Below are 23,542 nucleotides of genomic sequence, written 5' to 3' on the forward strand. Positions count from 1 at the left end.
CTTAGCAAAATTACAAATTGCTATGTGTCATGGTCATCCAGGATCTCTCACAAATCATCAAAACCATGAATGTTAAATTTGCAGGTGGAATAATGCCTACTCTGCATTCTTCAAAATGCTTTCATATCATCAGTGACATACAACATAATGTCAAGTTTTAGGTATTTAAGAAAATATTGAGGGGCACCTGTGTGGCTCAATCAGTTAAGTGTCTCTTAATTTTGGCTCAGGTCATGATCTCGAGGTTTGTGAGCCCCATGATGGGCTCTGTAATGACAGTGTGGAGCTTGCATGGGATTCTCTCTCTCCCTCTCTGTCTTCCCCATCCACCCTCCCATACCATGTGCCCACTCTCTCTCTCTCTCTCTCAAAATAAATAAATAAGCATTAAAAAAAGAAAATACAGAAATGGCTACCATTTTACTATTTTCATTTATTAAGAAGTGATAAGAGGCAATTGTCCTCTTCTAACTGTGTCCTCAGATATTGTTCCATCTGACAGATGACCAGGTAGAAGTTTGAACTTCCTTTGCCTTAACAGGCTTGACTCTGTCCAGGTAGGGCAGTTGGGAGCCAGGGTCCTGCTTAACATAAATGACCATAGGATAGCTGGGTTTAGGCCTTAACAGAAGGGATGGTAGCCTGGAGGTAAAAGCGAAGCAGAGTAAGTGGGATTATCTAGGTCTGAAGAAAAATAGATGGTCAACATCAAGGAAAGGGCTGGGAATTGGGCCCAGGATTCTCCCTTCCACCTTTCTCTCTGTGCTAGCCCATTGTCCCTCTCAGACTTTCTTCTTTTGTGTTTACTTTTATTTTTAAAAAATGTTTATTTTTGAGAGAGAGACAGACAGACAACACAAGCAAGGGAGGGGCAGAGAGAGGGAGACACAGAATCTAAAGTGGGCTCCAGGATCTGAGCTGTCAGCACAGAGCCTGACAGAGGGCTTGAACTCACAAACCGTGAGATTGGACACCTAACTGACTGAGCCAACAAGGCATCCCTTCTTTTTTGTTTTTTAAACACCTCCCCTCATGGATGGCATTCTGGAAAAAGGAGTATGCTAGGGTGCCTGGGTACATATATCCATACTCACCCATACTCAGACTATACCTATCTATGTGTGTCTGTTGGTATTAGGCCAACAAAATTGCCAATATAATTATACTTACAAAAATGGCAAGTATATCAAAATATAACTGGTATTGTAATCACCAATTTTATTGTCTGAGATATACAGCAGCTCTACAGGAGTGGAAGTCCATATGTTAATTTAGGCATTCCCTTGGTTTTATACACAATGTTCTCTGGAAAACTTGTAGGAAGTGAAATGTATAAGGTTTTAAATAAGATTACGTGTCTGTTTTGTTACCAGAGAACTAAAAAATATTCTAACATCTCTAATCACACCTTACCTTTTAGGCATTGTCATCATTGATTCATACATTTTGTACATGTTCTTTCATTTTGTTATTTCCCTTCAGAACATAGCACAAGGTTGACCAGCTTGAAGTCAATGAGCATCTGATTGAGGCTAATGACTTATCACTTTCCGCAGGCCTAATGATTTCTCTCTTTGTCTCAGTTGCATTGAGTTAATAAGACCTCTGCTTCTTATCACGGTATCAGCACTTTCATTGTTCTTTTCTCTGCTCATTTTGTAACCCAATAAGGAAAAAAATGCAATAAAATATTCATATAATTGTACAAACATTGCTTTATCTTCAGAAATGAGATGCATCTGGGCAGCAGTGCTGCTGTGAAATAGCCAACCAAGTAGAGATGCAAAAAATTTCTTGTTTGTGGAGTTAAATCAATAAAGTATCAATGCATGGATTGCTTAGAAGTTGGATACATGGAAATGACACACACCTATCACAGTTTTATAGTTGGCCCTCAGGCATATATTGTGTGTCCGAAGCTGGGACCAGGAACCAGTACTCCAAACTAATGTTCTTTAATTTATTCAGCAAATTATTTATTGAACACCTGCTATTATATGCAAGATGCTGTTCTAGGTGGTAATATTCTGTCCCATGTGATCCTGAACTAGAGTCTTTAGTGACAGTCCTCTGATTCTAACTTGAGTTTCATCCTTGTAACCCCTCTAATTAGCTCTTTGTCTTTGTGTCTGATGTTTTCTACTCTGGTGCTGCTTTTGAAAGAAATTTTTGCTTGCAACATGTACCCACTTAGATTTTTCTGTTCTCTAGGAGTGGAAGCCAGGCCATATCAGACTTTCAGCATCTCCATTAATGTGGCCACATTGCTCTGCAGTGTAGACAGGGAGCCTTGGAAGAATCTCTGTTGAGTAATGATGATAAATGTTTGCAGCCCCTATAGCCAAGCATTAAAATGTAGCACTCTCAAGTGATAACCAAATGGCAAGAGAAATTCTTTCCTGTTGTTCTACCTCTAGTCTCAACATTGTTTGGTCCGGTAGGAAAGAAACTTTCATGAAGTGGTGTGGAAAATGAGTTTGCTCTGTAAATGAGTCACAGGTTGTGTTCTTAGAAGTAGGCACCGAGGTGGAGCTTAGTGTGAAGGATGTTTATTAGAAATCAACACCTATGGAAGGGAGGAGGAGGAAGCAAGGTTGGGTAGAGGAAAAAGTTGAACTGTGATATAGTCTCACAGGCTGGGATAAAATATTTACAAAATATGTATCTGATAAATGACTTGTAGCCAAAATATACAGAGAATTCTTAAAGCTAAACAATAAGAAAACAAACAACCAAATTAAAGAATCTAAACAATCACCTCACTAAGTAAGCGTATGAAAGTAAGTAAAGATAGTAAGGAGGCATATCAAAAGATGCTAAAACATCATTTGTCATTAGGGAACTGCAAATTAAAAGAACAGTGAGATACCACTGCATACCTACAAACATGGAAAAAGAAAGCAAGAAGGAAAGAGAGAGAGAGAGAGAAAGCAAGAAAACAAGCAAGAAAGAAATTAAGAATAAAAAAGTCCTGATAGTACCAGTTGCTGGTAAGTATTCAAAGAAAGAAAAAGCCCTCATTTATTTCAGGTGAGAATGCAGAATGGTACTGTCACTTTGGAAGACAGGCTGCAAGTTTCTCACAAAGTTAAGCATAGTCTTCCCATCTACTCTAGGGATACACTCCTAGTTATCTCTCCAACTGATTTGAAATCTATGTCTACACAAAAGCCTGCTTATGAATTAAAAACATTTTTTTTAATGTTTATTTATTTTTGAGACAGAGAGAGACAGAGCATGAACGGGGCAGGGTCAGAGAGAGAGGAGACACAGGATCTGAAGCAGGCTCCAGGCTCTGAGCTGTCAGCACAGAGCCCGATGCAGGGCTTGAACTCACAGACTGTGAGATCATGACCTGAGCCAAAGATGGAAGCTCAACTGACTGAGCCACCCAGGCGCCCCCTGCTTATGAATTTTTATAGCAGCTTTATTCACAATTGCCCCAAACTGAAAACAACATGAATATCCTTCTGTAGTTGAATGGAGAGACCTTGGTGCGTCCATTCAGTGGACTATTATTCAGTGATAAAATGAAACAAGCTACCCAGACACAAAAAGACCTGAATCCATCTTAAATGCATATTGTTAAGCAAAGGAAGCCAGTCTAAAAAGGGCATATGTTGTTTGATTTCAATTAAATGACATTTTGGAAAAAGTAAAGCTATAAGGACAATAAAAAGGTAAGTGGTTGCCAAAGGTCTGGGGAGATGGGAGTGTAGGTTGAGTAGGTGAAGCAGAGGAGATTTTTTAGGACAATGGAATTATTCTCTATAATATTGTAATTGTGACACATGACATTATATATTTGTCAAAACCCGTTGAACTTTACCATAGAGAATGAATCTTCGTGTATGAAGATTAAAATCATGTAGGAAGTCAAGAGGAATCCCAGGATGTAACGCAGACTGTGATGAAACAATCTATCCAACTGTATTGCAAATATATGAAGCAGCTTCACCGAAGGAGGGGTGGGGAGGAAAGGAGCTGACCTAAGAAACTTCAGAAATGAGTGGAATCTGTAAAACTAAGGGCAAGAGAAGCTTTACGTAAGCATTTTATTCTAGTTGATAAAGTTGTGTCTCATGGGAGCCTGGGTTAATGATTCTGATAATGCTGTACATTTCTACTGGAATTGAACAATTTGGTAGATGGATGGCGGGTGGTAGGAGCCAGGTTTCTTGATATTGGAGTAGAAGTTTACAAATAAACCAAAGGAGGAGGTGGCTAGAATGATCTATATGGTAGGGAATTAGAGCTGGAGATATCAGTACGAACTCCTGTTTAGCCTAACATAAATATGGATAGTCACATATAGACATATTTATAGAGATGTGTATATACCTGAGTTAGTGTCCACACATACATTTCCTTGCTTGTTTGGTTACCTGAGAGGGCCTAGCAGCAGCCCTTTCCCAGCCAATAGTAATGAGCAGATCTGGTATCTAGATCATGGTTTTTAATACCATTCTCCAATTACAAGAAATCAGATGTTCTAAGACTAAAGGCAGGAAATATTACCAGATGAGCCTGGAGCATCTCGTGATACTAGAAAGTAAGAAAGTGCTAAACAGACAAACAATCCCCCCCCTCATAGCAATGGGGATATGTCAAAGGGACATAGAAATTCCAAGCAGAGGAGCTTCCAATGGCCAAAGCTGGACCAATTTAATCAAGAAAATAGTACTGGATTACAACCCAAGGTATAAAATCAATATCTGTGTGTTCATACTGATGCAAATAAATGATTAAATAAATAAGTAAAGGGGGGGAAAGAATACAGAAATATCCTATGCAAATGAAATTCAAATAATTGATGTGGATAATATCCCTTTAAGGATGTGGAAATAACTCTTGATTCCCATAGTGTAGGCTATGCATTGTGACTTCTTCCCAAAATAAAGTATGGAGAAGGTGGGATGGGGGGCAGTAACTTTGCAGTCAGAAATCTGACAAATACAACCTTAGTCAGATGATTAAAGCCAAAATCAACAGTATAACTGGCATTGTGTGTAGACTAGACTTGATAGGACGTGCTGACAATAGCACTTAACCTCTGGGGTCTTCCTCCTCCAAACCCATAACCCTGGTCTTTTCATGAGAAAAATATCAGAAAGATTGCAAGTTTGGGACATTGTACCAAGAAAACCTGACTAGCACTCCTCAAAACCATCAAAGTCATCAAAAACAAGGACATTATGAGAAACTGTCACAGCCCAGAGGAGCCTAGAGAGACATGACCACTAAATGTAATGTGGTGTCCTGGATGGGGTCCTGGAACAGTAAAAGGACATCAGGTAATCTGAATAGAGTACGCACTTTAGTAACAATGTATGTATATTGGTGCATTAATTGTGATAAATGTGCCATATTAATGGAGGATGTTAGTAATAGGGGAAACTGTGAGGTTTATGGGAACTCTATACTATTTTGGAATTTTTCTGTAAATCTAAAACCGTCCTAAAATATAAAAGTTTGGGGCGCCTGGGTGGCGCAGTCGGTTAAGCGTCCGACTTCAGCCAGGTCACGATCTCGCGGTCCGTGAGTTCGAGCCTTGCGTCGGGCTCTGGGCTGATGGCTCAGAGCCTGGAGCCTGTTTCCGATTCTGTGTCTCCCTCTCTCTCTGCCCCTCCCCCGTTCATGCTCTGTCTCTCTCTGTCCCCCCCCCCCAAAAATATATATATATATAAAAGTTTATTGTCAATTAAAAAATGCAGGGCACGCATTGTGGTGGGGACGGGGATGTGTAAGACATGACCCTGTCCTTAAAGAGCTAAAGTTTGCGAGTCCACAGGAGTGTGAAAATATAGTTTAGCGTTCAAGTCGGGAAACAGATGCATAATCAGAAGGCTTTGGAAACCTGGAGTTTTATTTTTATTTTATTTTATTTTATTTTATTTTATTTTATTTTATTTTATTTTGTTTTGTTTTGTTTTGTTTTGTTTTGTTTTGTTTTGTTTTGTTTATTTATGAAACCTGGGGTTTTAGATTAATTGTCTGAAGACATCTATTCCACATCCTCTGAAATAGCCAATGTTCTTTCTAAAATTTCTGTGAATACCAGGTTTGGGGTGGCAATGACCTTCCTGTTTCTAGGTCTAGTTTTCTGTTGTGGATGAGATCATGGGCTTTCTTCTCCATCTGATGTCATGTGGGTCAGGAGCGAACGGTCAAGAAAGAATTCATGAGATATTTTTCAGTGCAACAAGGTGTTTTTATTAAAGCACGGGGACCTTTGGGCAGAACATTGCTGTACAGGGATTTGTGAGGAGGGATTGATTACACACTTAAAAGATTTTTTTAATGTTTATTTATTTTTGAGAGAGAGAGGCGCAGAGACAGAGGGAGACACAGAATCTGAAGCAGGCTCCAGGCTCTGAGCTGTCTGCACAGAGCCTGATGTGGGGCTTGAACTCATGAACTGTGATCATGACCTGAGCCAAAGTCAGACACTCAACCAACTGAGCCACCCAGATGCCCCCATAACCCTTTTATTTTAGAATAGATTTACAAAACATGATGAAGATAGTAGTTTTACATATACAACTGACTGAGCCACCCAGGTGGCCCTGATTACACACTTTTAGGTTGGGGTAGGGGGGTAGAGACAAAGGAAATTTTCCAAACCATATGTTTTCCAAACCATATGGTTTCCAAACCATATGTTAAAGAAGACTTACTTGGGGATCCTTGAGATCTGCATGTTGTCAAGCTAAGATTGCTTTTTGCCTCCAGCAGCATTTACATTAAGGCGCTTGTGAGTTCCTTGAGGAAAAGCATACTCTTCCTGTCTCCAGTCTTTGTCGATGGGGTGCAAGTTGTAAGGAAATTTAATTTTATCTACATTTCTTTTGCCTTTGTTCTCCCCATCACTGCTACTGTTCTCTTTGCTTAGATCTGTGCTGTGGTGCTGTTTCCTTCTGCCTGTTTTCTTCTTTTTTGCCCACCCACATGTGTTGTCAGACTTTATTGAAGATTGAAGATATGGAAGATGTTTACATGTCTTAAAGACAAAAAAAAAGAAAAATACAGATTTGATACCCTGTTTGTAAGACTTCCTTGGCCGCTCCACCATTGGGAACTTCTCAGTGGTGGTCCTAGTTTGCATACTCAAGCTTCTTGCCTTATCTGATCTTCCCTCTCTTATCCATTACTCTGGATCATTTCTTCTGCAGCAAGTTTACGTCTCTTTTTATGTCTTGTCCTTATAAGGCCGGTTTGTGAAATCACCTTTTCTACCCCAAAGCAGACTAGAAAAGTATGTTTCTTAATAAAGACAAGTTCTTCTAAAAAGCAAACAAATGATAAAATAAAAAACAAAATAAGGTCAGGTAAAGTGAAATAAAGAGTAAAGTGTGAAAGTAAAATAAAATAAAATGAAATATAAAATGAAATCTCAGGTGCCAACTGTTAAAAATAGTAATTTCTTGATACTGCTGAATCAGGTCAGAAAACACATTGAGTATCTCCAAAAAGGAAGGAGGCTTGTTAAGCAGGTACAGGAGAATACTATCTGTGTCAGTTGCAGGACATAAATTGGGATGGTTGCAGCTGGATCCTGGGAAGAGGGGATCTGTAGTCTCTCCCTTGTCTTCTCTCTGCCTTTCTGTAAGGAAGTGCCTGTTTCCTTCTCTCCTCAGAGTTCTTGGACAGCTCATCTGCTTTCATTTGTTCCATAGCAGCACCCCAAAATAGCAGCCTAGTTCATTAGTGCTGCCTGATGTTTCATTTCAACTCTTCCTTGCTGTTTGGCTCAGTTTAGTCAGAATTTTCCTGATGTCTCATCAATCAGCTTTTGCTAGGGGAACAGAGTCTGCTTCACCACGGCCATGCCCAGAGGTGCTCACAAATGCTGGTTGTTATCACTGTTATTGAGGTTATTATTTATAGAATTGTTTAGAACAGCTTCCCTCAGCCAGCCACAGCCATACTCTACAGAGATTGTGTAAGAGTCTGTACTTTCATACATTCTTCTTCCTTCTCTTCTGACTCCTTTATCCTGAATCGATGAAGAGGGTCCATATTTTCTCAAGTGTCTATCTCAGTTGGGAGAAAGGTCAGGGAGTATAGTAATCATGACTCTTTTTGTTGCAAGCTATGAAAACCCAAATTCAGCCAGCTTAAGCAGAAGAGGGAATGGACGGTATAGTAGTTTCAAGATCAAAGGACAAGCTAAGGGTTTCGGGGCACCTTGACAAAACATTTATGTATGTCTCTCCATTTCCCACCTTCTTTTCTTTGGCTGCTCTTCGCAGGCGGGTCCTTGCTTAAAGTCCCAGAATTTCATCCTCCTACTTCAGCCACCCTAGCAGGCAAGAGTCTGTTTTTATGTCATGTCTGTGAAGCAGTACCAGGGAAGAGCTCTGGGCAGCCCACCTCGGGTCACACGCTCTCTCTCCTTGGATCAACCACTGTTGCCAGGGGTTCGGGACTTGTGATTGGCCAGGTGTAGCCCCCGTGCATCTCTTCAGGCAGTGGTTTAGGGCACTATGACTGATGGCATCAGAATGGCAGAAGGTGATACAGGGCAGACAAGTCAGCCTATGTCCACTTCTAAAAGGATGCTACTTTTTCATGCCGGGATAATGAGTTTAAATAGATTTCTGGAAAGACACTGGGAATGGAGGAGGTAAGGGAGTCTGACAGGTAGAAGCCTTCCTTCATCAGGACCGCTTAGCCTGTGCGCCTTTCTCAGAAGCAGGAGAAAGCAAAACTCACCTCGGCATGATGGATCATGTGATTTGGAGGGCATGAGGTCCAGATAAACTAGCTTGGGAATACCTCCAGGGATCAGTAGAGACTCTCACTGGGGTATGGGGTCTCACCTGGACCCGGAACATCAGCAGGGATGAATGTGGTATCTTCTGTGTGCTTTCCACTGAAGCCTCTGTGCAAGAGGCTCCTCATTCTGAACTGGTCTGGAATCTCTCAGCTGGCCATGACTGCTAGTACTCTCATCCTGGGCTTTCACAAGTCTGAATAAAGAGTTTGAAAAGGTCTTTATTTTTCTCCTGCCTGAGAGGTTGGAGGCCCCACTTCCTGGGGGCCATTCCTAGTTCTGAATAAGAAAGTGGTTAAAGTGGTAGCATATGAGAGTCTTTTTTCTTCTTATTAATGGTTGCAGCAGATTATAAAATGAAACCCAGCAGGCTTGGAAGGGCTTGCATCCATTTCAAAAGCACCAGTACATTCAGAGGCCAAAGAAATCTTTTGAGAGTGCACTGTAAAGAGTGTTGTCAGTAGTATTTGTCACTGTAAGCCCTGGCAGGGATTCTGGAACAAGCCGATGCCATTTCATTTTCAGTTCCAATCACAGTCTAGTGGAGTTGAGTCAGAGGCCAGCTGGGGTCTCTTCTTAGGCTCAGGAGAAAGCTGCATAGGACTCATTCAGAAAACAGTTGTGGAGGGCTTTCTTGTGCAGTACCAGCACCAGGGCCCTCCAGGCTGCACATCCCTGCCCTCGGGGAGCTCACAGTCTAAACAATAGGAATTTGTCAGTCACACACAACTATAGTTTAGGATTGAATAGGAATAGAACCCCGAGGGAGGTAAAAACCAATGACTTGACCCTGAGGAGGGAGACATTTTCTTTAACCAGGTAAAGAAGGGCAGGTGGTAAAGTAGGGAGTAGGGAAGGGAAGGATCATAATTTTGTCACTGGGGATTTCTCCTTGGAGTTCAAAGAGAAACATCAGAAAAAAATATCAGAAGTCTAATTGCCAGATCTTAGAGTACTTAAGTGATTTCATGATATCTCCCGAGTAGACAATGAAACATCCCAAGATTGGCTTAAAGCAAGGCATTTTGAAAGAGTTATATATGAATTAAAATACCTTTCTCATTATTGTAGTATTTCACAATACTTTGCAAATCCAGACTTTTTTCTTCTTTCTCCATAAGTCCCATTCACTTAAGAAATGGGAAGACTGGTAAGAGGAGTAAACCTGCCAATAAAATCTTTGTCCCCAGTTAGTAGAGATTAACCCGAGATCTCTTCCAATAATCTTACCTTCTTGTGACATATAGATTCCACTCATGAGCCCTGAAAAGTTTCCAGATAGAGCGAGGCTAGAGTTGCCAGATGAAATATAGGACACACAGTTAAATTTGAATTTCAGATAAACAGATAAACAATGGGTAATTTTCTTATATGAGTATGTCCTGGCTCAGTCCAGGCTTGTTTGGTATCTTGGCACTAAATGAATAGTGTGGTTTCTTTTCCTTATCTAGCTTTATTAGATAGCATCATTATCAATGTCACATGCTTGTCACAAGTCCAACCACCCTTGTCCCTGTCCTAGCTCCTCATAGTGTAATAGAAGGGAGACTCAAGGCAGAGCAGGGGAAAGGCACTGGCTGAGCATATATGCTAACAAGAAGTTAATCTTGGGAGCATTAAAGGTCTGATTGCCATTCTAAACTCCATCCCAGGTTTGGATCTTGTTGTCTTCTACTGTCCACAGTATTCAGGGAACCACCTTCATCCCAGACGTGTGCAAAAGGAGAACAGAATGATTGAGCAGAATTTGGGTTGGAGGCGGAGCTTCCGGGAAGTGGAACCCAGGGGAGAGTGAATGAGGAGGTTAACAGGATGAACTGAAATGAGGCTGAGCATAAGGCAGTGAGTCCTCTCAGCTGGGCATGAGTGCTTGGCCCCGTGAGGGGGATGCCCTGAAAGTATAGAATCAAGGGCCCACAAGTACTGAAGCAACTGGGGCCATGTTGATAAAAGCAGTACTTCTTGAACTTTAATGTACATACAAATTACCTGGGGATCTTGTTAAAGTGGAGATTCTGATTCAGCAGGTCTGGGTGGGTCCTAAGATTCTGCATTCCTAATAAGCTCCCAAGTGATGCTGATACTACTAGAACATGGTTCACATTTTGAGTGGTGTTAAAGAGAAATTGCACTGGACACTTGTTAAAAATGGCAAGGAAGACTTTATTCAATAGGGGAGAGAGGTTGAATTCAATGTTGAATTCAGCAGACGCAGATGGGGATTTATAGCCTCCAGGCAGAGTGAGGGAGAGGATGGAAAATTACTAAAAGGAACTTGATTGGGTATCAGGGGGGATTCTTGCTCAACTGGCTTAGCAGGATTTGTGCTAAAACCACCAGGCTTTTTGCTTAACAATAGATTGTCAAATTGTGAACATTCTCCCCTCCCCTCCTGCCAGGATCATGCATTGCTGATGTTTTATAAACATTGAGACAAAATTCAGTACCTCAAAGTCTTTCCAAAGAAGGGGGCCCAGTGCATGCAGTGATTTGCCCATTCAGCAACAGGGGGCTCAGTTCAAGGTCATCTCATCTCAGGAGCTTAGCCACAGCATCTCTTCAAGGCCATGATGGGCAGAGGCTCTACTCTTTTAACCATACTGAGAGCCTTTCCCATTATCTTTCTCTGTAACTTTTCCTTCTGTGGCAAACAGCCCCCGAAAACCATCTAAGGACTCCCCAGGAGTGCCTACAGCCTGTTCTTGGAGGAGAGATGTCCACCTATAGGGGAGATGTGGGCAGAGGAACAGGTTCAGGGGTTCTGTTTCTTCTCAGATCTAGGACATGAGAAGACTTCAGCAGAGAATGTAGAATTAAGGAGGGTCCTGTCCCTAGGGTCTGGGGTCGACTTCCTCTTATGCTACCCCACCTGCTTCATCCCATGCCACTTTACATAGCCCAAAAGGCTTCTGTGACCTTTTCCTTTTCTGTATTTGCTCAGCATTTGTTTCTTCCCTTTATTTACAACTTTGTTGCTTCATTGCTTTTAAAAATGGAAGCCAGTGATTTTCTTCCTTGTGAGGCAGAGGGAGATGTGAAAGGAAAAAGCCCCAGGACTTGGAGCCTGGCAACTAAGATCCTTCTTCCTCACCACTGCTTTCCTTGAAGATATGGATATGAGCGGTGGTAAAAGTAAGAGAGATCACTTTCAGATGACTTCTCCATTGATCTTGGGCAGCGCATCAGTTACCTTTGGCTCCGTCTTCCATATTTAAAAAATGAGGGTAGAAATCACTCTTCTTTGCCCACATTAAATAAATGGATAGGAAGGTGTTGTGTGGAGTATAAGTTGCAAATCACACATTGGTTACTTTTGCTACTAGGAGCAGTATTATAAGGAGAGAACACATTTTAAGAAGTTTTTTCTTCAAATGAATAAGACAAAGCCGGGGTGAAAACACGGTGTAAAGTTTATACAGCAAAAAGTATGCTTCCTTCTCACCGTAAGTTCTTTCTCAGAATAGTAGCTACTTTTAACCAGTTTCATATGTTTTCTTCCAAAAATATTCCCTGCACATATAAGCATCTGCATATATGTGTGCATGTATATGTTTATATATGTAAATTTGTACGTACTTATTTTTAAACAAATGATACCGTACTTCTCCGTCTTTCTGTTAACTGTTTTGTGATTATTCCATATCAGCATGTTAGATCTTCCTCATTCTCTGTCACAGCTACACATTATTTGATTGCACATCATCATATACTAATTACAATTTATTTAACCTTACTTCCAATGATGGACATTTAATTTATTTCCAGTGACAGGGTATTTCAAGTTATGCTGCAACGGCCATCCTGAACATTGGTGTATCTGTACAAGTAGAACTGTTTCACAATGTATCAGAAGCAGAGTATCTGGGTCCAAGCGTATGAACACTCTCCATTTTAGTAGAGATCACCAAATTGCCCTCTGGAGAAATGTCAACAGTTTGCAATTGCACCAACCCAGTTTTCCTGTATACCTCTACCAATACTGTGAATCAGTCTGTGCTAATATGAATTTATAATGCTATCTCATTGTTAGTTTAATTTTGTGCTGCTGTAATTTTGAGTGAGCTTGAACATCTATCTCTCCATAGGCTTAAACACCATATATCTGTGCACAGCTTGAGTATGCTCTTTTTCCATTTGAAAAAGCACATATTAAGAGGGCTGGCCCAGATTGGCCTGGCTCAGCAGGGCCACTCTCCCCGGGGCGTATCTGGGGCTGTCTCAGCTCCTCTAGCTCCTGTGTCTCTGTTTGCTGCGTCTGGATGGTGCTCGGGCAGTCACAGAAGCCCTGGGCTGTGAATCTGCACCAGTGCATCCATCCATTTGCCCCCGATAAGCGAAAGCTGACTGCACAGTTCTGTATTTATTTATAGCTTTTCTTCCAGCCACAAGAAGTATTTTATTCCTCTTCACACGATTCCTGAGAGCTGGTGTGAAGCAAGTGTCTTCTCAATTTTACAGTACAGCAAATGGAGATGTGAAGACATGTAATTGGCTGTCCGAGCACCTAGTGGGACAACTGCCAAGTCTATAAGATGTTTGGCTGTGCCACTGGGTGGAGCACTGTACTAGGTGTGTAGAGATAGGAACTTTCTGCTTCCAGTTTTAGTGTGGATTTCTTGAGAGACTGGGCAGAACGCATTCCATCTGTCAGGTCATCAGACCACAGAGAAGTCCTGACGCCTGTGGAAAGAGGCGGAAGGAAGGAGGATTGGGTAGGAAGAGCCTCAGCTAATAGAGTAAATCTGAGAACGCCTCAGCTGTGCAGATGACGAAATCCAGAGTGGAGATTGCCCACTGGAGGATCGTCTCAGTCAGAAATTGATGGGCCCTGACACCCCTGTGTGTGCAGTCATTGGCTAGGAGCTGCTTCGGCAGACATTGACTGGCCTCGGCTTGAATCCTAGGCCGAGGATTAGGCTTAGGGTGCCTCCTAAGACTCTGCATTTGGAGGCTTTCAGCTACCTGCACTCCTCATGGCAGACTCTCCCTTGCACGAGCTCTGGGCAATAGACCTCCATGGCTGCGAGGGCCGGTTTGTTTGGGTGGTTTCGGTCAGAACTGGGGGTGTTATTCTGGGCCCCTCCAAAAGCTTTGCAGGTCTGGAGACATAATTATTCCAGGATTAAGCAATAATTATACTCAACTCCTTCCTGTATTTCTTTATTTCTCCTAAAATTGCTGGAGATCTCCTAAAATTGCTGGTAATCTGTTCTTTCTTACTGTGGAATGTTTAAAAATATATTTCCTCAATTGTATATAGAATCTGCATAGTTTGGGACTCATCTGGACACAAGGGAGGAGCCAAGTACCAAAACAATGAGAAAATCCCATATTCTTAGGTGTTTATGGGAAGAGGGACACAATATGTCCAGATATCATAAGAGGAAAGAGGCACATGGAATTTTCAGTGGCAACCCTTCTTATTTGAGTTTTCTCAGGACCCTGAAGGTCCATATAGCAGTGGACCTTTGGTGCCCCATATCTCATGCCTGCTTCTGATTTTAGCCATTGCTCTGGAGGACAGTTCTCTGGAAGCTCAGATTCACCTGGCAGCATCATACCTGAAGCATACAGGTACAGAGTTCCTTTTTGTGTTCTGCCCTCACGTTCTTTCTGAGCTGTTGGAGTCTACTTGGGTCCTGGAAATGTCAGGGGGCTGATGTGTCTGAGGTCAATCTCAACCAACAGGGGATGAGAGTCTGTGGATGAATTCCCCAGGCCCTTGTCTTTCAGGTGGACAGTTCTGGGAGGCACTCTGTACTCATTTCTGGAGCTCCCAGGAAATGGAACCCCTTTGGCCAATAACTGGACCCCCAGTTATGCACCCTTATTTGGTCTTTTCCTCCTTGCCTGTCTTACTTTCCTTGGTTCCTTCCTTCCTTCAGTCACCTGGGATTGCCTCCAAAAGAAACTACCTACACCTACTCTTTCTCAGGCTCTGCTTTCAGGGGAACCCAAACAGGGTTCACAGGCCACACAACCCTGAAAAGTGGGTCCTAATAACTTAGGCAGCTATTGGAATCTTTCTGTGAGCTTGTGAGTGAAGAGGTAGGGAACTTCTTTCTGCTGATGCCCTCTTTATATATCTGTTAAATGGTATGGTGGGTTATGGTACCTTGTTTGGAGTGGCCTGAAATCTTAGGGTGGTTAGTGCAAAGAAACAAAGGAGATTTGGGCAAGAACCTATGATTCCCAGGTGACCACCACATATGAGGCAGCCTAGATAGTCTTGACTCCCTGCCTCTAAACTCATATTCTCTTCACTTGGCTTTTCTTTAGTAAGTCCCAGCCTGGGACCATTTCCTCCTCAATAGATTCCTTATAAAACTCAGAGTCTGAACTATGGAACTACTGTAGGCTTCAAGGTTGTATTGTTCTGAGTAGTTGCTGGGTACCCTCAGATCTCTTGATTCTTCACTATGTGCTTACACTTGTGGTCAGTCTACATTTTGGCTTTTATTTAGGTCTCCCTGGTTCTGGCTTTGGCAAGTGCAAATATAATCCAATCATTAAAGCTTACTTAAAATAATTTTTTAAATATTTTAAAAATTATTTGAGAGAGAGAGAGAGGGAGGGAGAGGGAGAGAGAGATAGAGACAGAGAGAGAGAGAGAGAGAGAGAGAGAGAGAGAGAGAGAGAGAGAAACAATGAGCAGGGGAGGGGTAGAGAGAGAGGGAGACACAGAATCCAAAGCAGGCTCCAGGCTTGGATCTGTCAGCACGGAGCCTGACGCGGGGCTCAAACCCACAAACTGCGAGATCATGACTCGAGCCAAAGTTGGATGCTCAAATTCCTGAGCATCCAATTATGGCCAGGTGCCTGTAAGTTTTTTTTAATTTAAAAAATTGTGGTAAAATATGCTTAACATAAAATTTACTATCTTAACTATTTTTCAGTGTACAATTTAGTGGCATGAAGTACATTCACATTGTTGTGCTACCATGACCACTATCCATCCACAGAACTTTTTTCATCTTGTAAAACTGAAGGTCGATACTCATTGCACAACATCTACCCATTTCCTCCTTCCCTCACACCTGGGCAGGCACCATTCTACTTCCTGTTTCTATGAATCTGACTACTCTGGGTACCACATATAAGTGGAATCCAACAGTATTCATCTTTTTGAGGCTGGCTTATTTCACTTGGCATCATGTTCTGAAAGTTCATTGATGTTGTAGCATGTATCAGAATTTCTTTTCTTTTTATGGATGAATCATATTCTGTTGTAAGTGTATACAACATTTTGTTTTATCCATTCATCCATCGATGAACACCTGGGTTGCATCCATCTTTTGGCTGTTGTGAATAAAGCTGTTATGAACATGGATGAATAAGGCTCATTTTGATACCCCTTCCTTAAGAAGTCTCCCCTTATGCTTTTCGGTCCTTGCTAGATGGTGAGCAGTGATGTGGCAGTGTCTCATGCATCCTTATATCCCATTGATAGAGAACCTAGGAAATACTGGGCGCTTAAATTTTTTTTTTTCAATGTTTATTTATTTTTGGGACAGAGAGAGACAGAGCATGAACGGGGGAGGGGCAGAGAGAGAGGGAGACACAGAATCGGAAACAGGCTCCAGGCTCTGAGCCATCAGCCCAGAGCCTGACGCGGGGCTCGAACTCACAGACCGCGAGATCGTGACCTGGCTGAAGTCGGATGCTTAACCGACTGCGCCACCCAGGCGCCCCGAGGGCACTTAAATCTATGGTTGTTGAATTCCTCGATTCCCATGCATTATATCCCCCAAAGATTCTGAACCTCCATAGCAGCTTGCTATGCAGCAGCTCCGGCTTGCTGCCTGGTTCTCATCTTCCTCCAGCGTCTGCAGCCATCTTGATATCTGTTAAATCAATGAGTGCTCCTGGACTCAGTATCTCTTGCTGCCCTCTGCAATCAACTTCTGCCTAACCTCCTGGCCCTGACCTGGAAATTATGGCTTAGACTTAGAGTTAGGCTCTCTTGTTGAATCATCTTCCTCTACTGACAATAAGGAACAGTACTGTGAGGGGGTTAAATGAAGTGGTGTGTATAAAGCACCTAGCAGAGGACTTGGCTCATGCAAGTGCCCAGTAAATAGTGATCATTATTGTTAAGCATAGCATTCTTTATTATATACAATATATGTTATATGCATATACATATATATGTATATACAGAATAATCTTTTTACTTATATTTTTCAAAAAAATCACTTAAGGCTTTCAATTATGATGATTGAAAGTTATTTGTATAGGTGCATCTGGGTGACTCGGTTGAGTGTCCGACTTTGGCTCAGGTCACAATCTCATGGTTTGTGAGTTCGAGTCCCACATAGGGCTCCCTGCTGTCAGTGCAGAGCCGGCTTTGGATCCTCTGTATGCGCTCCCACCCCCTGCCAATCTCTGTCCCTCCCTGGCTCATGCACACATGCACTCTCTCTCAAAAATAAATAAAAAACAAAAAATAACACATACACACACACACACACACACACACACACACACACACACACAAAGTTACATATATAAAAGAATTACTGAAATAGGACCAAAAAATCAAGAGTAATGTTTGGAGGCAGGGAGATTGTAATATCAGAATCCTAGGTTAAGGATAGTTGTGGTACCTAAGCCTCAGATTGAGCCCTGACCCTGTAGTTGCACCAGAGAGATCATGAGAGACCTGAATTTGTTGCCACATCAGGTCCAATTCCTTTCCCTGAGGAGGTGGGAACAACACTCTATTCTATAACTCTCCTTGAGTTCTCTTCTGACTGGCTATACATATGGTAACAGAAAAACTGGACCACTACAGCACAGGTTTGGACCAATATTTTGTACATGGACCAAAAAACAAAAACAAAACAAAACAGAGAAGAAAAAGGAAATAAGGAACACCTCAATTATCTCTTACTTTCATATTTCAGGGAACAGAAGAAAGAAGATAGCCCCCTCTGTCTGAGTAAAGAGTGCTAGTGGGGGACCTGATCACTTCTTCCAGTGTTTGCTGAAGAGAATGGAGTAGGGCAAGGGGGAAAGGATCACAAAGGACGTGTTTGCGTCTCTATTTCATACTTGTTGGAAAGGACCTCTCCTTTCTTATTGGATAGAATAGGGGAAATAGCCCCCTTTTGGATCAGAGTATAACTGTTTTCTTTGCAATGCTCACAGCACTTAGAGGAGTTCCTTGGGCAAAAGAGTTACGAGAATGGTAAAAAGAATGTATGCATGAGCAGGTAACGCTGTCCGGGGTCCTAGGGCCTCAGAGCTGATGTAGGCTTTGCAGTCTAATTGGCTGGATTACTCTTCTTGATCACTTATATCAATACTTAGTTCAGGCATTTATCTTCCCAATGTGTTTTCCTATGAAGTGTTGCTAAAGTTTGAAGTTGTATTTGGCGTGGGCACATTGAGCAGTTTGTATCACTGAGGATGTCAGAATACGTCTACTCTCCCTACTCAATAAATATCACTTAAAGCATGCCTCAGGGCCCTTTCACTGCTACAGACTGAATTGTGTCCCCCAGAATTCATATATTAAAGCCCTAACCCCCAGCATGACTGTGTTTGGAGATAGAGCCAAAGCGAGGTAATTAAGGTTAAATGAGGTTGTAAGGATAGGGCCCTGGTCTGATAGTAGTGTCCTTGTAGGAATAGACACCAGAGTGCTGCCCTCACCCTCTCCCTCTTCCTTTCCCACCCCCTCTTCCTCTCTATATTCCTCTCCCTCTCTCTGTCCGTCTCTCTCTCTCTACCATGTTAGGACACAGTGAGAAGATGGCTGTCTGCAAGCCAGGAAGAGAGCTCTCACCAGAAACCAGGTCAGCTGGCACTTTGATCTTGGACTTCCCAGCCTCTAGAACTGAGAGAAATAAATTTCTGTTGTACAAGATGTCCAGTCTGTGGCATTTTGTTATGGTAGCCTGAGCACAGTAATATGCACACTTGTGTACTCAACCCAGGGACCAGGAGAATCAAACCATCACTGCTACCACCTCCAAGATCACGTGTGCAGTCGTACATGTCTTATATGTTCTGCTTCTGTCATGATCATCCTCTCCCAGCTTCATCTAGTCAGAGCCATAGCCCACCTCTGTGATGTGAGGGCCTCTGCCAGAAAAGGAGGAGCTCACTCCCAGTGAAGGGAGCCTGTTGGCCTATCCTGCACGGGCATCTCTAGGTCTGCTCATAGGGGAGAAGGAGCCCTTGATTCTGCTCACACAGCCTCCTCCGTGTATTGTGGCTTCTGGGACATCAGTTTAAAATATACTACTAGTTTCTCATATTTCTTTTTTTTTAATTAATTTATTTTTTAGAGAGAGCACGTGAGAGCAGAGGAGAGGGGCAAAAGGGGAGGGACAAGGGGAGGGAGAGAGAGAATCTTAAGCCGGCTCCACACTCAGTGTGGAGCCCAGTGCAGGTCTGGATCCTATGACCCTGGGATCATGACCTCAGCTGAAAACAAGAGTTGGAGGCTCAACCAACTGAGCCACCCAGGTGCCCAAGTTTCTCAAACTTCTATATAGGAGTTCCTAAGGACAGGGGAGGAAATAAGTACCTCTGGGCATTCCAGAGTTGTAGCTAAAGTGTCTTTTGTAAACCTGGAATTCTTGGGGAGCCTGTTTTATCTTAAAAACATTCTTGGCGTTTTGCCTTACACCTCATAATATTTTTCTGTTAATTTTAATGTGCCATGTTACCTCAATCAAGTGTGAATATGTGTGTGTGCAGTGTAGAATTTGTATTCATGGGATTCACATACCTTGGCATATCTTAAGAGCCCTGGGGTCATATGCATGACTCAGTCTGAGAAATATGATTTTGTGTAATTGTTAGAAGGGGCATTACTTTCTTATTAGCTTGGTAGAATGAGGCAACATCAGCCTTATATATATCATAGTTGCTGTAAATGTCTATGGTGTACTAGACATTGTGCAATTTAATATTGTGGCCACCTGTAGGGGCAGAATGGACTTGCACCCAAAATTTGGTTTGGATGTTGGTTGATGACAATACACACACCAAGAGGGATAAAAGGATTTATTATTTGTGTAATGAAGAATTCTGGAGTGAGCTGGGCAGGTGTCTCAAGTTGATCCGAAAATGGCTTGTGAGAGCAAGGAGAGGAGACTAATTTGGGGTTTTTATTGTGGTTGTTGGGTGGGGCCTCGGTGAGGGGTACCAAAGGAGGGAGTGCCTGGGTTTGCTATCAGCTTGCCTAGAGGTGAGGCAGCAGGGAAAGAGGGAGGGTGAGCTTATGTCAGCAGTCATACATTAAGAACAGAGCCTGACTGTTAGAGTTTGATGTCTGTTATCTTACTGAATCATTATCACACACCATGAGGGGGGTTCCATGGTGATTCATATTTTACAGATGAGGAATTGTAAAGGTTCTATACAGGTTCAGAAGTGTTAAGTGACTTGCACAAGGTCACAAAGGTAGTATACAGTGCTGAATTTAGGCCCAGGTCACTCAGATATAGGTCTGTGCTCTTAGCTACTACCTACCCATCAATCATAATACCTGACATAACTTGCTTCTCATTTCAGGCTTTTTGGGATATGTAGATCTATGTTCTTCCCTCATCCCACAGTGAGCTCCAGAAGAGGAGGGACCAAGTCTTTTTCACCTCTGTGACTCTCTTGGCCCCACTGTGTTCTATAATGGTAGCTCAGTAGCACATGTTAAATTGAATTATAACATTATCCCTGAGGAAAAAGAGAAACATCCAGCTAAAAGAAATTATTAAGAGTATCAATGGCCACCTTTAAAATTTTTTAATTTTAAGTTTTAATTTTTTTATTTTAGAGGTGGGGGTGGCAAGCAGAGAGAGAGAGAGAGAGAAAGAGAGAGAGAGAGAGAGACTGAGAATCCCAAGCAGGCTCCACACTCAGTGTGGAGCTCCACCTGGGGCTTAATCCCATGATCCTGGGATCATTACCTCAGCTGAAATCAAGAGGTGGACACTCAACCAACTGAGCCACCCAGGAAGCCCTCAGTGGCCACTTTTTTAACGAGCACTAACCATGTGCCACGGTTCACACAGTACCTCCAATGACCTTGCACAATTAGTGGATTGCTGCTGACTTAGATGGAGAATAAAACTTAAGAAAGATAAATCTGGAAATCTGCATTTTGGCTTACACATCAGTTGCATAAACAAAACTTGGGATGGGGGCACCTGGGTGGCTCGGTCGGTTAAGCGTCTGACTTCGGCTCAGGTCATGATCTCACGGTCCATGAGTTCAATTCCCGAGTCAGGCTCTGTGCTGACTGCTCAGAGCCTGGAGCCTGTTTCAGATTCTGTGTCTCCCTCTCTTCTCTCTCTGACCCTCCCCCGTTCATGCTCTGTCTCTCTCGGTCTCAAAAATAAATAAATGTTAAAAAAAAAATTAAAACAAAAACAAAAACAACTTGGGGTGGACCAGGTGAAGAGCAGTTTCTGTTACAAAGAACTCTAAAACACTATTGACTTGACTGCTTACTAGGTCAAACCAGCCGTGCAGTGTGGCTGGTTCCTTAGAAGTACATGCATTCTCCAGCTGAATTGATGGAAATTCAGTGTTTGGAGCAAGTGGGTAATAGTCCATTGAATTCTGTACTGGATCTTCAGAATACTATATGTGATTATGGACTGTAAGTTTTAAGAGGGATATTCGTAGCCTGAAATTTATGCAGAGAAGGCCCCAGAGAGGAGAAACCCTGGGATCTTTGCCACCCAGGGCCTGGCTAGAGAGGCTGGGCTGCATTTGGCCCAAATGAGAGGAGACTCAGTGGGATGGGAATGACTTGGTAACATTTGGAAGCTTTTAGCTAAGCTCCACCAGGGATGGGCTCTGTCCACTTTACACATGTATCCCTAGCACTCATGAGATACCTTGTACAAAAGTACAGATTCGATGTTAAATGAATGAAGGGTTGAGTCACCTAATGGGTATTCTGGCTGATTCATTTGTTTACAAGGAACAGAGAGATGCTTACATTGCACTTAAGCGTTGTTCAAGGCAAGAAGGCTTCACTGGAAAGACACAGGACAGCACTGTCTAGTGGCATTCTCTGTGACGACGGGAATGTTCTTCATCTGTGCTGTCCAGTATGGGAGCCGTTAGCCACACATGACTACTGAGCACTTGAAATGTGTCAGTGAAACTGACTTTTCCATTTTAATCAATTTAAATTTACATTTAAGTAGCTAATGGCTACTGCATGGACAGGGCAGATATAGATTTCAAGGTTAGGATCTGAAGGGTGGTTCTGGATTATGGGTGTCTCTAGGTGATGGCTTCTCTCAGACGTACATGCTCTGCCCTACCTTTCTCCATCTCCATTTCTCTCTGCTTGTGCTTTGTTCCCTTCTCTCTTGTGAGAGTTTTGCTTCCTCGTAACCTGAATTTGCCCTCGGCCATCCTCGCTACTCCTGTTCACACCATTAGTATCCACACAGGAAGCAACTGGCAACTTCCTTCGTGTGTCTTAGTCCCAGCTCCTGAAGGAGAAGGAAAGAATCTGACTGGTCCAGCTCATCTGTATAGAGCATCTTCATCAGCTACCTTTGGGTGAGGTGCCTGGTTGAATCAGTTATATCTAGGGATAAGGGGCGAGTCCTGCGATATGAACACAGCCCTCTAAGTAGTAGGACTGTGGGTGAGCAGATTCCCTTAGAATGGTTTGGGGGTAGTGTGTAGGCAGAGCAAACAGTGATCGGCCCTTGCTAGTAGAGACAGAGCTTTTGTGGGTCTCCAGAGGGTGGTGGACTTTATAAGAAGGTAGATTGCAACTTACTCTCTGCAGAAGCACTTTCCCGTCTGGCAGCTTCAAGGATATTGAGTATCCTGGCTACTCTCTCAGTGCTCAGATTATGCTCCTCGTCTCCCTGTATGTGTGCCTCTCATGTGCCCAGCTGAGCCCTGGATTTTGGGGTCACGCTTGGCTTCTACCATTAGCCAGGTAGTGATCATGGTCAAGCAGCTTAACTTCTCTATGCCTCAGTTTTGTTTTGTTTTTAATCTGCAAATAGAAATTGTATTACCTACTGCATAGGGTCCTGGAGGCTTAAATGATATAAATGATACTATATAATTTTGCTGAATGTTCAGAAGCTTTTAGAACAGCACTGCCACATAATAAACATGTATTAGCTTTTGAGAGGATGGGAACTCTAGTTGTTGTTCTGGATTTTATACAGAGTTTTCTCCTACAGCTGCTTGGTTTTGTTGACACAGGGTTCACATATCTCACAAGATAACATCTTTCTCTATGATATGTTATTTCCTGTTATTTTTGAGGTTGTGATCCCTTCTTTCATTACTTCCATCCTTGTTTCCTTCCTTCCTTCCTTCCTTCCTTCCTTCCTTCCTTCCTTCCTTCCTTCCTCCCTCCCTCCCTCCCTCCCTCCCTCCCTCCCTCTCTTCCTCCCTCCTTCCCTCCCTCTCTCCCTCCCTCCCTCCCTCCCTCCCTCCCTCTCTTCCTCCCTCCTTCCCTCCCTCTCTCCCTCCCTCCTTCCCTCCCTCCCTTACTTTCCTCTCTTCTTTCCTTCCCTCCTTCCCTCCTCCCCTTCCTTCCTTCCCTCCTTCCCTCCTCCCCTCCTCCCCTTCCTTCCTTCCTCCTTCCCTCCCTTCCTTCTCTCCTTCCTCCCTCCCTCCCTCCCTTCTTTCCTCTTTTTGTAACAGTTTTCTTGGCATATAAATCACATGCTATACAATTAACTCAAAGTGTACAATTCATACTGTTTTGATTACTTTAGCTTTGTAGTATATCTTGAGATGTGGAACTGTGATACCTCTAGC

General features: G+C 42.7%; 1 long non-coding RNA gene across 2 annotated transcripts in view; it reads left to right on the top strand.

Moving 5' to 3' along the window:
* Window positions 1-23,542, top strand: part of LOC111557985 — a 295,985-nt gene that overhangs the window by 10,383 nt on the left and 262,060 nt on the right. The window contains exon 1 of one of the 2 annotated variants that reach the window (XR_006590701.1): window positions 994-2,990. The exons of the other annotated variant lie outside the window; for it this stretch is intronic. This is a non-coding gene — a long non-coding RNA (uncharacterized LOC111557985). Of the gene's footprint in view, window positions 1-993; window positions 2,991-23,542 lie in introns of those variants that run through there. 2 annotated transcript variants of the gene reach the window in all.

Source organism: Felis catus, chromosome E2, assembly GCF_018350175.1.
Source record: "Felis catus isolate Fca126 chromosome E2, F.catus_Fca126_mat1.0, whole genome shotgun sequence".
Taxonomy (NCBI): domain Eukaryota; kingdom Metazoa; phylum Chordata; class Mammalia; order Carnivora; family Felidae; genus Felis; species Felis catus.